Source organism: Malurus melanocephalus, unplaced genomic scaffold (assembly GCF_030028575.1).
Source record: "Malurus melanocephalus ecotype Western Australia unplaced genomic scaffold, MMel_1.1 scaffold_202, whole genome shotgun sequence".
Classification (NCBI taxonomy): domain Eukaryota; kingdom Metazoa; phylum Chordata; class Aves; order Passeriformes; family Maluridae; genus Malurus; species Malurus melanocephalus.
Genome location: NW_026623434.1, coordinates 50,241 through 65,285, shown reverse-complemented (window position 1 = coordinate 65,285; position 15,045 = coordinate 50,241). Strand labels below are relative to the sequence as shown.

The 15,045-nt window shown below is 36.3% G+C and overlaps 1 protein-coding gene across 1 annotated transcript in view; it reads left to right on the top strand.

Annotated features, from left to right (window-relative positions):
* NALF1 (NALCN channel auxiliary factor 1) overlaps window positions 1-15,045 on the top strand; it is a 430,684-nt gene that overhangs the window by 403,837 nt on the left and 11,802 nt on the right. The window lies entirely within an intron of this gene.

The window sequence follows — 15,045 nt, the reverse complement described above, 5'->3', positions numbered from 1 at the left end:
TATTTAACAAAGTGGACAAATCAGACCATGCATTTCTGTGGGCTGTTTTTGTAGGGTTCCCATTGACTTTGACAACAAATATGGGTCTTCAGTGCTTGGCCAGGAAGGAGTAGGAGCTTACAAAATCTTCTGAACCTGCAGTGTGCTTTGGACACCCATCAATAAAACCAAGACATGATTTATTCACAGCTGTTGTYCACTGAAATTAGGAGTAATTCCCTGGATGGCAACAGTCCACTGGACAGCTCTCACTCATAGGGATTTATCAACAATCCCATCCAGAATCTTGTTTCCATGGTAGTCAGCAACAGCATGTGCACTGGAAGAAGCCAGATTTTGGAATAAGGCACTGTAAGGCATCCAAGTCACCTTGTGTKCACCTGCATTTTAAGTATTTAAAGYTGTAGTATAAATGCCTTTGCCTGTGCAGAAAAAAGTTTCTCAAAAAGACACCAAGTACACCTCTGCMAAGTATCTAAGGTGAACAGAGTTTTGCATTCCAAAGGCCTGAAAAAATCTTGTCCTCTAGAAACTATACATTTGACCTTACCTTGGAAAAATCTTTTTCTGATCTTGTTCTCAAGAAAATATTACTGTATGACTGCCAATCCTGAACATTGCAYGGAAAAAATATTTCCATCCGTAATTTCAAAAATTAGATTTTTCAATTTCATTGCTTCTTTGCCACMCAGTTCTGGGACATAAAACAAGAAGATAGAATATTGTCCCTCCTTTCTACAACACTTACAATTTTATGCATCTTTATCTGTCACCATCTCCTTTCTGAAATTTCATAACTTAGTCTCAATTTTTTTTCAGAGGTCCCAATGACAGAAAAGCTGTCATCTAATTCCATGCTCCCTTTCAGGGTGGGGTTATCTGTTTCTGGGTGGAGTATTCCAGGTAGGCATGTGGCATTGGCTGTGCAAGAGACTTTTTCTATCTAATTTCTCAGGTTTTGTAAATCCACTTGTGCTTTCCAGCTGCAAATGCACGGAGCTCACTGAAGAGCAAGACCCAGATTATTTTCCTGGATTCACATGCAAAACCTAAAATCCCTTATGGTATACAAGTTGACAAAATATTCTTCACAAAATTTAATTTCTTTCAATTCTTCAGCACTGAGTTTCAGCAAGTTTTCAGTTCACCTGAACTTTAATTTTTTTTTTTACCTCATTAACTTACCTTCCAATATGCTTGTTTTCCTCTAGTTTAGCTTTCTTTTTAATTCATTAATACATTAAYATGCAAAACTTTACATATATGAAAGCCAGAGAGAGACACGGTGCTTTTAACCTTCAGTACTGACGAAAACTGTTCTTTTAAGTTTGTTTCCCACTATCCATTTTGTAWATGTGACCGTATTCCACACTCAAACAATAACAATTTCATTTGTTTATCACATCTTTTTAGAGACCTGTTTAATGCAGTTTTGATAAATTAAATAAATTGTCATCAGGACCACATTTTTATTTTTATGCTTTGGAAGAATTTTAATTCATTAGAGGGAGAACTTGCCTTTCCAGAGATGAGGTTTTTTAGCTTTKCTCACCATCTACATTTAATTTTATCACCATCTTCATCACCATCTACATTTAATTTTGTTATTCCACTTTTAAATATTAAGCAACTTATTAGCTTCCAAATATATCCATGGCTTATTTCTCAGAGAATTTCTGGATGACAGGGAATCATTCCAAAGTATAAAGTAAAATATTTTCTTCTCTCAATTCATCAAATCTATTAACTTTTTTTGATGGCAAACTGTACAGTTTCTGGTAGCACGTCTGATGTTTTACTCTCAGGATCTTTGGTAGTCTTCCAACATTGTCTTCTATTTGCTGAACAAKCTGTAGCAACAACAAATGAAAGTAGATTTGAAGGGCAAAATATTTTCCCTGATGCTACTGACCTATGCAAATTGTTGGATGTGTCAGCAAATAGTTACATTCAGACTTGACCCGATGTAYCACAGGAAATTATCTAAGAAAAACTGCAATGGAGTAAATATTTGAAAATCTGAGAGCAAACAACACTTGTTCAGAGAGAAAAAGTTCCCTTTACAGCAGCTTGCATAAATMCCAGTTTTACATAGTTCAGGCAAGCCCCTAAGAAAAGAGGAGACAAATCTGTTAGTGTAATGGCAAAGTCAAATACGTTATAATACCATAAAAATAGTGTTGTGGTGATGTAATATTTCATTACAAGCTCATTTGCTAAGTTTTGAAGAGGCTTGTTAGCATTCATGAGAGCGGATCTTTAGTAATTATCATGACAYACAGATAGTTCATAGCCTAGATGAAGGATTCTGTGTGTTTCATTTGTGTGTAGCTCTTCTACAGTGTCTCTGTGGAATACACAGCATCTTTTTGGGTATTGTTATTGCATTCCAATCAGTGAAAGAATACAAATGAATTATGAAAAACACTGAGTTCTCAAATCCTCTTATTCTCTCTAAGCTGACACTTCATTTAACAGAGGGCCTCTGAAGGCACATTTTAGCTGCAARTAAATTGATATTGATATCTAATATATAACAAGAATATAGACATTCAAGGAAAATGCCTGAAATTGAGATAGCATCATATAATCCAACAGGATCAAATAGAATGAATTTTATAGCAAACACTGCACATTSTGGTACAGTGTTTTATTCAGTTTTGCACAAAGGTGCTTTGTGAGGCAGTAAATTATTTTGATATTTCATATAAAAACATGTAATTTAGATTTAATACTATTAAAGATGATGAAAATTGGGCAGAACAAAAACAAGGAATAGTTCTTTTATGGAGAAAACTGCTAGTACAGTATCACACTCATCATGCAACTAGATAAAGTGAGGAGGTTCTGATAGCTGAAAAGAGTTCCTAATAGGACMTGTCTTGAAATTTTGGCTTCAGTTAAGCATAAAAGAAAACATTTTTGTTTATTGTTTTTGGTTTTTTGTTTGTTTGTTTGTTTGTTTTGGTTTGTTGTTTTTTTTTTAAACTGGAAGAGGCATACAGAACTGATACCAATATCAGGCACTTTGAAGATAAATGTCATATAGCATAGACTGTTAAAATCAGCTTATTTCTTCTGCAGAAGTTCACAGTAGTGTTAAAAGCTGGCCCTCTCCTGTCAGACTGGAATCACTGAGTCATTCCTGGATCTTCTCTGGAAATTGAAAGAACAAGGTCTGAAGAAATTAGACCTACTCTTTCCTTCCAAAAAATTCCAGGCATCAAGACATGAGGAYAGGTTAGACTACTGCTAACATAGAAAATGATTGGGAAAAATAAGCAAGCGTTTGTATTTTGGAAATGTAGGATAAGAAAGGAGGAAAACAGGAATGAAAAAGATAGGAACAGAAAAGAACTGTATCATTCATATCTTTTGACAACTGAGTGAAGCAAATATACTCTCCCTAAGCAAAAGAGAAACTTTTATCAATCAGAAGGCCTAGTGGCATCACTTGTTTCAGAGACAATGAAATGTAGTGGTTTTATTTGCCTGCTTGCTTAAYAGCTTTGAATTCTGCACCCATGGTTAACTTATGGTCTCACTCTTGAGCATTCAGTGAAAACCTATGTAGTCTATGAGCTCTTAAAAACTGCAGACTAACGCTAGCAGTAACTGCTGATTATGCACCAATCCCATCATCAGAAAGCTCTTGAGGCTTTTTCTTCTAAGTCTCAAATATCATGTCCTGCATCTAAAACTTTCTCAAAGTAATACTTGTSTCATATTCATCTAGGGAAAGCCTGGTGTAGTCCCTCTTCCACTGTGTRGAAGACATGGACACGGGTCTGGAACACGGAATTTGGTAGAAGTCGCAGATCTGTCTTGTCTTCATATTTCCATACATTATCTTTGCATTTGCTTTTTCTAATTGASTGCTAAGCAAGATTTGTGGCCTAAAGTGATGAAGAACCATTACAAGTTTAGGAGAYATAAAATATGTATCAGATTTTAAGTGGAAAAACCTGATAACACTGAGTATTTGAATAGGTATTTCTAGTGTCAATAATGCTTGAGAAGCTCCACTTTAATCTCTGAATGCCAGCAAGAATATCCAATAATAATCTCTGATTTCAATATGGGTCTTAATAGGGGAGAATTTACCTGAAAGAGATTTAATTTTGTGTTTAACTTCATTAGCATGTCTGGACACATTTCTTGGGTTGGCTKATTGTTGAGTTTAATTGTGACCTCTTTGAGGAGCTCATTGTGCCCTACCAGAAAATATGAATTAACAATTACATGGTCACAAGTAATTACATGGCTCTGATTGCAATGTCTTATTGCAATTCCCAAATTCCCATCTGGGCCAAGTTTGGCCATCTGGGCTCAGCCTTTGGTGCAACTGTGGGGCCTTAAATTAGAGTTCTGTGAGAAAAGAACTGTGAGGAGAGAGGAAAAGTCTCCTTTTCTTGGGAGCTGCTTTTCAGCTCAGSCACTCAACCTCTTTGGATGTCTGGATGTCTCACTTCAATGTCATAACCACAGCATCCAACTCTGAGGTCTTCATGTCAATCTATAAGTCAAATGTAAGCGGGAAAAGTAGCACAGGTCTAGGACACTAATGATGTTGAATAGTGCAGTGGATTCTCTGGCCCTGTTCTTGCATTCAGAACTGTCTAGACAAAAGAATAAGGACAATCTGCTTTGCCTCTAGATAATTTACACCATAATAAAGTTCTCTTAATTCAATAAACCATGATTAAAATAAACTTACATCCGTGTTACAAATTATATTAATAGTAACTGCACCATAACAGTCTCCTTCCTTAGTTTTAAGTCCTGGGAGTCTTTTTTTCTTTTTTAATAAATTTCAGGTTCTAAAGCATTTTTCTTCTGTCTGGTGCATAAGAAATTTTCTTCTTTCTTCTGTATTCACTAGTTCATTTTCTTTAGCTTTTGTCATCTTATTTACTGAATTTTCATGGAATCAAGAATCATTGAATGAGCACACAGAATATGCTGAGGTTATTTTATTCAGGTTATTGATTCTGACTCCTGACCCTGGCAGGACACCCCAAGAATCACACCATGGAGCATTGTTCTTGAGCTCTGTCAGGCTGGTGCTGTGGCTACCTCCCTGGAGAACCTGTTCCTGTGCCTAACCCYCTTCTGGGTGGAAAGTCTTTTCCTGATATCCAACCTAAATCTCCAGCTTCATTCCCTTTCCTGGAGGCCTGTCACGGGTCACAGGAGTGAAGAGATCAGCASCTGCCCCWCCACTTCATGCATGATCAAGAYGAAAATTCAATATTGAAGTCAAATAAATCTTATGCTTAAACAAATTGTAATTCTAAATGGAAAGAGAAATTAAAGGCATAGGATGCTCTTTCTCTTTGTATGTTTATATCAGCTTATAGCAATAACCTCACCTGCCAGGAATCTGCAGTGGCTGTTGCAAGTTGATTGGAACCCTCAGAGCCCCTAAGGGAWTCCCTCTTCTGAGCAACACTCAGAAGGCAGTAGTAGGCAGTAAAAATGAGGTCCTTAATTKGAGGAAGCAGAGGATATAAAGAGAAAGACTGTTCTTGTCTCCTGCATACTCTGGTAGTCATGGCATCAATCTTCTGAATGCTGTCATGTTGAGCAGATTTACATAGGCTACCATCACTTCAGAAATGATGTGGAGCAGAGTTGAACACAAATACTTTACCACCTTAACAGATCTCTTKGTTCATGAATTCAGATGCAATTTTAGAAGTCTGTAAAACTTTAAAATTGTTAGGCTCCTTACGGTTTTTAGCCAACTTGAAATCACTGGACCTTAAATTTTCCAGGGAAGCTGATCAGACACTTAAAAAATTATTGGTTTTGGTTTTTTTTATAATTTGGATATTTTAATATATTATCTGATTAGGTGGAATACTATTAAGCTCACAAAATCAAAACTAGTGCCTCCTTTTTTTTTTAACACATTACTTATTTCCGTAATGAGTTATTTAATCTTCAATTTTCTTTAAGCTCACCCAAAGGGATGTTTATGATCTTCAAAAGAAAGTTATTATGCTATATTAAGTAACAGCTAAAACTGAATTCTGATCCAGAGGATGAGTTCAGGTTTTGGGATATTATAAACAACAGGGAAGTTAATCATCATGATGCCCTCAGTGGATTGGATGGCTAATCACCAGAAAGACAGGACTGGTGGATCAGGTTTTTGCACATTCTTGCCTTGCAGAAGCTTAATTTATTTTGGCAGATAAAAACATTTTAGACCTCTCCTATATATACTATATATATGTATATATACTTAGGRTTACCAAAGTGAGACATTGATACCATCTCCTCTGCAGTGATGTCTCCACAATAAAAGAAATATATTTGTGTGAGGAGCCGGCATATTTGCATCTTTTTATCTATTCCAATATAAACAATAAAGATGGGAGCAGAGCAGCTCGCTATTCCACATCTGTATTTGTTGAAAGGAAATCTTGTTACATAACACATGAACTGAAGCTGAGATCAACAATGTWCTGGGAAATAACTTTGAACCTTGGTTTACCTTTCCTCTATCTTCAAATAAAATAGCATGTGTCTTTCAAATGAAATTATTCATATAATGAGCAAAATTTAGGAAACACTAAAAATGTTTGTGTCTTAGTACTTTTCATTCTGTGGCATCAAGATCTTCTGAATAAGTATTAAAATGTTGTCTTGTGATATTCCATCTGTGCAGATAGAGAAAATATTCATTATAATAAAATAGAAACAAAATCAAAGGTTAAAATAACCACAAAACAGATGTATTTGTTCCCAAATTATTGTACATTTCGGGCATAAGTATCCATAATATGAAACAGACATTCTCATTTCCCGGTACAGTCTTATAACAAGGATTTTTGAAAATGAACATAAAATGCAATAACTAGAAAATATAATGTCTTTTGTACAGGAAGTTCAGATTGATAATTTGTGTTCATTCTGCATCAGATTTTTTTAAAAAATCAAAATTCCCAGAAAAAAAAAAAAGGTGAGGGTGGGGGTGATGGTTGGTGTGACGCATATACAAAATAACTTTTTCAAATAGCATAACAGCTATGAATCAATGATAATGAATAAAATAAAACAATGTGATGCACATTTAAATCAATGGTTTATGAGCAATGTTGATGTGTACAAACAGAATGACAATAGTTTATTTGGAAATAAATATTTAAAACATAAGGAAAAATAATTTCCCTGTCAAAAAAAAAATCTCCTTTTAATGACTGCTCCTACAAAATGTCTCATTTTCAGCAACCCACATATTTGAAACCCACTTGTTAGATATTTCCTACTGCATGTAATGAAGAATGTTTTGTCACTGATGGCGCCACTGAAACTCATTGGCAAAAATACCTTGTGGAGGGCATTGTTCCCTCCTACCCGGTCACTGTTGCTGCATTATTTGTGTGCAAGGCTGCACAAAGTCTCAGGATGTGGCTGGGAATAAAGCCCAGAAAAAGAGAAATGCCAACAGCAGTTCTGCAACTCTCATGGGCAGAAAGCTCTCTGTAAAAGCTGATTTTTATTCCATAGAACACATGAAAAATGCAGCTTTCCTGAAGTCAGACTGCCCTTAATGCTCAAAAATGACAAAGTTCCAAGGGGAGTTCACAGTTGTAACACTACCCTTGTCAGATTTAATCAGGTTTTGTACCAGTTAGCCATCTATATTTTGGTTATGTAGTCTATATAAAATACACTTGTAAGCTATCTAACAGACATCTCTGCTTGTACAACATGATATCTCAGGTCCAGATGCACAAAGCAGACACTGAGACTGACCCAAGTATTTCCTAAGGAAGATACACTGTCACTCAAACCAACACGTAATACTCTGGCGAACCAAATATAAAAAGCCTTTCAGAGGCTGCACTTCACAGATGTAGCATTGCTTTGCTGCTATAAAGCATTCATAAGAGTTGAAGTGACTTTTACCACAAAAATTTTATCACTGGGAGAAACAGATGTGTTCTTCTGACATTCTTCTTTGCTGCATAAAATCCATAATTTCAATCTCATCTGCTTATTTCTTACATATAGTGTTTAATATATGAATCTYTTGCCTGGTCAGTGTCCAGGCACAGTTCTAAGTGAATTAGTGAATACCTTTAGCTGTGGAAGTAAGGGTTTGAAAGGTTTTTCAGCCTTTGCCAGTAGTTTTTCTCCAACTTTGTTATTGACTACACCTCAGCTCATGAAGTATTACTGCTGTTCTTAATACCTACACTTTGAAATGCTGCAATAAAAAAACCCTAACAAAATGAAGTAAAATAATAAGACTGAAGAAGATACTAAAAAAAATAAAAATCTTAGAAATATTGGAATGAGAACCCTACAAGACACAACATTATTGGTTGTGGCAATGTCACAGTATACCATAGAGATGAAAATTCACCCAGACTCAACAGCAACGACAAAAAAAGTAAAACCATGGGATTTAAACATGTGGTCTAACTTTAAATGCACATATGATAATGCCTTTAAATAGTTCAAACATTCATAAGTCTATGAGTCAGGCAAAGATTAGACAAATGAAATAGACATCACCCTTTGCATTTGAGGGGTATCTTCTGTGCTAAAGTCTTTTCTCTTAGGGTTAGAGAAAATAATCTGCTGTAACTGAGGATGAGAGAGAAAAGATCTCACTGTCCATACACAGCTTATTCACTGTCTATATAACAGGTTATTCCATGAATATTCCTGGRAAAATTAATTAATTAATTAAWTAATTAGTCAGTCACAACCTGAGGTACCCCTCAGTATACATGACAACTGCAGAATTTATCTCAAAATGCTCACACACATTGGGAGAAGTTGAGCTAGAAATATATTGCACTTTCTGAAGGCAATTCCTTTTTTTTCCAATAAGGTATAATTTCCTGATGTCAATGAAAATGTCAGTGATCAAAACACCTCTCACGTTCATAAGGGGCCTCTTCCATTCTTGCTGGGAGGTGAAATTATTCWGTTGTGCTCTGTTTGAAGGCTTAATTTATACACTGAGGAATGGATATGGTTGCAAAGCATCAGTTTGAAGCAGTTAAAATTTATCTTGATTCAGAAAAAATTGCCATTTTGAGAGAGAGAATTTCTGTTGTGACTTCTGTCTTCCTACTTTCTTTCCCTCCCACCAACCTCCACATCCATACAGCAAGAGCTATTTGATGATTTCTRGGTTCCCTTTTGTATAATTATTGTGACAGCCCAGCATGTAACATCAAACTTTCCCTCAGTGAGGAAAGAAACCACTTTTCTATGGATAATGGTAGAAGCACTTCCTGGAAATGGCAGTCAGGAGCAACAGGGGATGGGGCAGAAGCAAACTCAATTAATCTCTTGAAAACTAGGAAGAATTGGCAGCCGTTGMGAATGAAACTGATTGAGGAGCTTCTCCATTCTGTTCCACTGATACCCCACATGCAGTGTGACTCAGATGATTAAGGCTGGGTACTCAGTCTGTTTTGACAGAACTTAGGTARCCCAGAATCACATGAATTGTGCATGTATGAGTTCACAAGAATGAGACGGGGAGGGGGGRGACTGTGGGCACGTATGTTTGGTAAATACAGCTTTATCTTCCCATTGGTTTTGCAGTCCTAGAAAATAGAATCACAGAACCAATCATAGAGTCATAGATCATGGAATCATAGAATGGCCTGGGTTGTAGCAGACCTTTGTTAGAATGAGTTTTGTGCAGTTTCACAGCCATTTGGCAGTGTGCCAGTAATGGTCAGGGCTGTGGTCAGCCAATGCACTGTCCTGCCCAGCCATACTGTCCACACTGGGGCAGCAGCTCCKGGCCCCTCTCTAGGTGATTGGTGGAACTGTATTAACTAAGAACTCTGTCTGGTTACCTTTCAAGGCCAAAAAGAATAACTCAGGCACCATCTAACCTCATGTGTGATATGAGATAAAGAATATCCTAAAAAGAGACGGTACTTGGACTGCCAGCCTCCAGACAAAGACAAAAATAAGTGTTCTTCCTAATGTCCTGTGAGAAAAAGCACATAATGTGCCCTTTTAATTTCTCAAAATTTCCACACATATCCTCTTGCTTTCTTCCTTTTAACTCTGAATCTTTTTATCATCTCTAATAATTTGACAAGTAGATGCAGCTTAGTGTCTAGTTTGTTTGTGAAAATTTCATTCTTTGAATTGCTGAAGCTGGCTATTTTCATCAGGCTATTGGTCACTGAAGTCATTAAATATTTTTTCTGCTTGAAACTTGTACAGTCGAAATAACATGAATGCCAAATAATAAATTAAWCTGCCCAATTGATAGTAAGTTTTTATCATAGTATTGTTAATAATTTAAAACCACCAAGAAGATTTTGATGATGATCATTCTGGGTAGGCACTCACCATCTGTGAAAATGAATGTAGGTATGTAAAGGCAACATTGATATACTTTTTCAAAAGTTTAATCTTTTTTCTTTTTTTTTTCCTACAGGAACAATGTAAAGTAGATTTAATTTATTTAGGTGAGCAAAATTTCCACTAAATCCTTCCGAGATTTTTGTAGCTATGCTTCTGTACATGAAGGATGACTATTCTTATGTGGTACTACCTTGTCATCACAGTGTCTCCTCTAATAGCCAGGACTGTTTCTCTTTCAAATGTAGAGTGTCTAAAGTTATGATAATGGTAAAGAGATGAGATATTTAGATATATTCAGGTATTTAGTCTATGTATGTGGTTGCCATGATGGATCAATAACCCAGTTTGTTTTAGTTCTTTTCCTTGTTAAGAAAGARTAAAAACAAAACCAACAGAAAACCATGGGGGTTATTATCTGTTCTTTGGATTCAGTTTGCCAGATTTCTGTTGGCAACTATGATATTTCAAAGATTTTAATCATCTCCCAAGCCAGGTGAAAACACAAGACCATTCTAATTTTTTTTTCTACATTATATGCATGTAACATAAAAAGATCATAGTATGTAGTTAGTTTTGTTTGGTTTTGGTAGCTTGACTTCAATGACCAAAGTATCTGTTAATAGAAATCATTCTGTCTTCTAAAGTTCTGAAGTTTTTTTTTTGGTTTTTTTTTAATCACTGGATTTCCCCTTTTTTCTTCAAAAACTATTGATAATTGTTTATTCTTGAATTTTCTCAATAATACATACATCTTGCCCATTTTATAATGCAGTTCAGTTCAGTTTGTGTTAGGAGTTATTTGTAGCTTTCTTTCCTTTAAAATAAGATATAATACAGTGAGATCCTCGCCCACTGCTGCCACAGCCCATCTTTCCTTTCCTTGAAATGTTATCCAAGACATTTGTTTTATTGACTTGAATCRGGAGAAAGTGCATGCTTTGAAAGACCAAGGATTCTATTCCAGAAGACTTAATGGAAAAGCTAGAGGATTTCTCCTCCCTCTGGCCATTTAATACACGTTCTCCTCTTATTCACTTCCCATCTTTTTCWTTGACACACTGAAAATTACGTAGGAAAATAATAAGAGAATCCAATAGTTTGAAGTTTTCTATATGAAATATTTTATAAGAGAAGCATTTATTGTGTTTATAAATCTTTCAGCTTAGCTATTGATGTTCTTTAAGAAGGAAAAAAACCCTCATATCAAAGCATATTTTGTAAGCTGAAACCACACTCAATATACAGACCAGTGTGTATTTCGCAGATAGTTTCAGGGCTTAGTATGAAATACATGTTTTAAGACTCTGAAAATCAGCATTTTGGACTTCCTAGGAGATAGAGCAAAAATCCCAATTAAACAAAACTTTTTTCTGGGTATAAAAAGGAGTACTGGCCAATYGAAAGCCATAATAGCTGCTTTACTATTAGGAAAATTTCAAGAAATTCCAATGTATTTCAGTTCCAGATAATGAACTTCTACTAAAGCTAAAAAGCAGCCCTTCACTGTCACTGAAAGAGAGAAAATACTTTGGATTGCTCTGRATCTTCTTAGCTGGGTCAGCCATGGAACCCATGTAAATGCTGTTGGGCAGTTACATGAGCAAATACGAGATCAGTTCTCCCACTTCTGTACTCCCTCCCGGGTAGRACATCTGAAAATGTGAAAGTGAGATGTCTGGGTAAAACCTTTGGTGCTTAGGAAGCCCAGGAAGAGTAGGAGAGATTATTTGGGATGTTTGTTGGGAAAGCAGGTGTTTAAATCMTGTCTGTAGTGATAAGAGCAGAGAGGAATTACATTCAGCACAGTTGAACAGCACAGCTCAACTGCAAACACCTACATTATTTTCCTTTTCTATGGGAAAAGACAAAACTCCTTATTGGGTGCTGTTTTTGGCCTTTTTCTGGACAATGGCTGAGCACTGTCTGGAAATGTCGGAATTAGCACAGGCCAAAGCTGTGAAAGCAGTGGACTGACAGTCCTAGAGCATGGATGAGACTTGCCTAGTACTCTGTGTAGCCTCCCTAGGTAAAACAGAGCAGAAGGGGACCAGATTATTAAAAATATCACTATAGACTATAGACAAGTTTGAAATCAGCTGCAGGGAAAAGAAAATAAAAAAGGATACAGAGTGGGAGGCATTCATCTGGGAAACAGATCTCAGGAACAGGTATACTTATGCATTCTTTAGAGATGTGGACAAGAATTCAAAAGTAATTTTGAGCCAAAGCTGAGGACTTGTGAATCAAAGCAGGAAGATGATGTGTATGAACTCAGATTGGATACACAAAGATCTTCATAGAAGCCCACGATTGCATTATTTACTTCTGCTACTGAATAAACATTTTCTGTCTTGCCTAAGCAGATACATGGGTTTGCTCATTTTCTTGTTACCATGTATGGTGCAGTCCCTAAAATGCACTAAATGCACTCCCTAAAAACTGATGTACACTTCAAATATGAGTCATAAACCAACTTAACTACTGTTAGAACTATTTTATGAAAAGAGCTTGTGGGTTCATGCTAAACAGGTCTAAGGTGTTAATGATCAAGTAAGAACATCTGTGAATCTATAACTGTTACCAGACCCAGAGTTCCTGTTTCCAACCAACTGACAACAGTCACTGACTAATTAAAAATACGAAAACCATTGCTTTATTTCACCTCACCTTGAATCCTGTGTGCARCTTTGGGTGCCACTACATAAGAAAGCTATAAAGCCATTAGATAATKTCTAAAGGAAGGCAACAAAGATGGTGAAGGGCCTTGAGGGGATGTCATATGAGGAGTGGCTGAGGTCACTTGGTCTGTTCAGCCTGGAGGAGGCTGAGGGGAGACCTCATTGCAGTTACAACTTCCTCATGAGGGGAAGAGGAAGAGCAGGCACTGATCTCTTCTCTGTCGTGACAGGACCTGAGGGAATGGCCTGAAGTTGTCTCAGAGGAGGTTTAAGCTGGATATCAGGAAAAGGTTCTCCATCCAGAGGGTGGTTGGGCACTGGGACAGGCTCCCCAGGGAAATGGTCACAGGATCAGCCTGACAGAGTTCAAAAAGTGCATGGACAATGCTCTCAGGCACCTGGTGTGACTGTTGGGGATGGTTCTACCCAGGGCTAAGAGTTGAACTCAATGATCCTTGTGGGTCTTTTCCAGCTGAGCTTATTCTGTGAATCCTTTTCTTATCTCTAATGATTTGACATGTAGATGCTGTTCAGTGTCTGTTTCTGAAGCTTTCATTCTTTGAATTGATGAAGCTGKCTATTTGTGTTGCGTTATTCGTCACTGAAGTCATTAAATATGTTTTCTGCTTGAAATTTGTACAGTAGTAATAAAATGAATGCCAAATAATAAACTAATCTGCCCAATTGTTACTAAGTTGTGTTATTGTTGTAAATGTCAGTATAACAACTGAAGAATTAAAAATGTGGTAGGTGATATAGTTGACAGTGGGAAAACCACTTTCTGTTTAAGAGTTTGTTTAAGAACAAAAAGTACACACATCACCTAGAATTCCTTCTCATTAATYATTTACTGTGTGTAAGAAACCTTARTGAGAAATTRAAATTGAATTTGTAATGGAAAAAAACCCCATGTTCTATAGAATGCAGCAGGCCAAAACTGCTATAAAGACATAAACAAAAACCATGGATTAGTAATAAAGGCTTCATTTTATCACCTAACAACCTTACCCTTACCTGCCACTGTTGCAAACCATGTAAAATAAAACTGGTGATTCTGGAGCTACTACACTGAAATTAATTATACAATTTAAGCTGTTATTGACATTGATAAAATTATAACTAATGAGATGAAACCTACTGAAATCAAACCAAACTCTCATCTAGATTGGTCATTTCAGGTGTCAGTATTTTAATTTTAATTTTAACTGCTTAAAAATTTAATCTATAGTTTTCTYTTTTTTTATTAAATCAGGCCTAGAAAGAATGGAAATGGTCAGCTGACTGTATTGGCTTTTAGTCTGTGATTAATGCAAGGCAGTTACTAGCATTTTCAGATAATCAAAACAAATACAAAAAAAGAGATTTTTTTTTTTGTTATGTAACTGCCCAGATAACAAGTATCTAGACAGTAAATAATGCATTCCAAAGCAGTTAAGTGGACAATAAAATGGGGAACAAGCAGACCTCTCTGTACTCAGTCACTCAGGTTTTTTATCACCTTTGTAGCCTGGTGTCCAATCTAACTTTACAGGAAACTTTTCTATGTCCAAAAGAGTTTAATGACAAACATCATTGTTTGGAGGACAAAAAGTAGCAAAAATAAAAATCAACATGTGCATTTTACTTTTCTGTTTAAATTGTGACAATAGTTGCAATAGTCACAGGTCCTGCAGCCATGGCTATGCATCATCAGATGACAACATCTTTAAAGAGTTCCTTTAAAGCTCCCAAATGCAGACACTGGTTCTCACTGCAGTAGATTCATCCCCTGGTTTACAGCTGCTGGCATTCAGGAACCCTAATGCGTGTTTTAGTGCTGTGGACTGGATAAGGTTTTATTTGAAGGAGAGCAGCACCATCTATTGCAACCTGATAGCTTAGCTCTAGATGATATAAAGAGAGACATGGCCTGAGCCCAGTTTTCAATTCTTTGTTGCATGAACTTTCATAAATTTGTCCTTGACCAGCTTCAAATGAGATTAGGATCTCAGTGAGTATACAATAA